This window comes from Colobus angolensis, unplaced genomic scaffold, assembly GCF_000951035.1.
Source record: "Colobus angolensis palliatus isolate OR3802 unplaced genomic scaffold, Cang.pa_1.0 Scaffold214, whole genome shotgun sequence".
In the NCBI taxonomy this organism is placed as follows: domain Eukaryota; kingdom Metazoa; phylum Chordata; class Mammalia; order Primates; family Cercopithecidae; genus Colobus; species Colobus angolensis.
This window is the reverse complement of record NW_012115311.1, coordinates 1,349,762-1,351,839: the sequence shown is the minus strand read 5'-3', so window position 1 is coordinate 1,351,839 and position 2,078 is coordinate 1,349,762.

The following is a 2,078-nucleotide window of genomic DNA, read 5'->3' as shown; positions in this document are numbered from 1 at the left end:
GGAGGCTGAGGCAGAAGATTTGCTTGAACCCGGGAGGTGGAGGTTGTGGTGAGCAGAGATCGCGCCATTGCACTCTGGCCTGGGCAAAAAGAGTGGAAGCTGTCTCAAAAAATAAATAAATAAATAAATAAATAATCCACTTGGACATATTCTACTGTCATATATTTTAATTAATCGCATACGGTATAACTGTTTTATTAGTGCTTAGAATTAACATATATATTCACTACTGTTTTTTTTTTTTCTTAATAGCAGACAGCTTATTGAAGGGCAATAGAGAGCAGAGAGTTTATAGAGAAGACATTACACTCTGAACAATGAGGCAGAGCAGGCTGCTGAAAGAGAGTGAGCCAGCAGCATATTCACTACTTTATTCATCCACCATTTCTTTTTGCATCTCAGACCTTAAATTTAAAATCACTTCTCTTCTGCCTAAGGTGCAACTTTAGGAGTCTTTTAAGGAGAGTCTGCTGGTAGCCAACTGTTTTTGTTTGACAAATGCATTTAGCCCTCATTTCTGAAAGACATTCCAAATATATCAATAACTGTGATAAATATAAACAAACTAAACACCCAAATAAAAATAAAACATTTTCAGTGTCCCATGTGTACTGCAAAAAAAAAGTATTGGGGGCAGTTTCTATACATGACCAACAGATTGTTGGTTTTTTCTTTTTCTTTTTGAGACAGAGTCTCACTCTGTCACCCAGGCTGGAGTGCAGTGGGGCGATCTTGGCTCACCACAACCTCCGCCCCCTGGGTTCAAGCAAATCTCATGCCTCAGCCTCCCAAGTAGCTGGGATTACAGGCATGTACCGCCATGGCCGGCTAATTTTTATATTTTTAGTAGACATGGGGTTTCAACATGTTGGTCAGGTTGGTCTCAAATTCCTGGCCTCAAGTGATCTGCCCACCTTTGCCTCCCAAAATGCTGGGATTACAGGCATGAGCCACCACACCTGGCCAACGGATTGTTGATTAACTGTGAATTAATATCTTTCATGAATTGTAAAAAACTCTCACCCATTAACTATTTAGAGGCCGGGTGCGGTGGCTCACGCCTGTAATCCTAGCAGCTTGGGAGGCTGAGGTTGGTGGATCACCTGAGGTCAGGAGTTCAAGACCAGCTTGGCCAACATGGCGAAACCCCATCTCTACTAAAAAATACAAAAATTAGCCGGGTATGGTGGCACGTGCCTGTAATCCCAGGCTACTAGGGGGTGCTGAGGCAAGAGGATCGCTTGAACCTGGGAGGTGGAGGTTGCAGTGAGCGGAGATCGTGCCACTGCACTCCACCCTGGGCAACAGAGGGAGACTCTGTCTCAATAAAAAAAATAAAAACTATTTAGAGTTAGCCTCTGACCTATTTTTTCTTTTCTTTCCTATTGGCAATATGATTGCACAAATGTTACTCTTCTACTTCCCTTTCCTATTTCTTTCCTCTTTGCTTCTCTCTGCTGCATATGGATACTTCTTTACTACTGTTTACTCCACTAATTTTTTTTTTTCATCCTCTCAACCCAGCTTTTCTCAACTTTAGGAAGAACTGGGAAGAGAAGGCCAAATTTTTTAATGTTTTTCAAATCTGCTTGGTCATTTTTAAAGCATCCTGCTCAATATTCATTCTATCTTACACATATTTTATATTCCGACTCTGATAAGCCCAATATTCAGAGGCTTTATGAGTCTGATTCTGTTCTCATTTCTGTTGGTAACATTCATGGTTCTGCTTCCTTGTGTGTTTTGTCATTTGAAGCCTGTGGTTGTGGTGGATTCCTTCACATGGTTCCTGTTGACCTGGAACACTATTAGCTTGAGACTGCTGTCAACTAAATCTTGTTTTGAGTTTTTTTAGAAGCCTTAAACCTTAAAAAAAAATATAGGCCAGGCGCCGTGGCTCATATCTGTAATCCTAGCACTTGGGGAGGCCGAGGCAGGCAGATCACTTTAAGTCAGGAGTTCAAAACCAGCCTGGCCAACATGGTGAAACCCCATCTCTACTGAAAATATAAAAAATTAGCTAGGCGTGGTGGTGGGCACCTGTAATACCAGCTACTTGGAAGGCTGAGGCAGGAGAA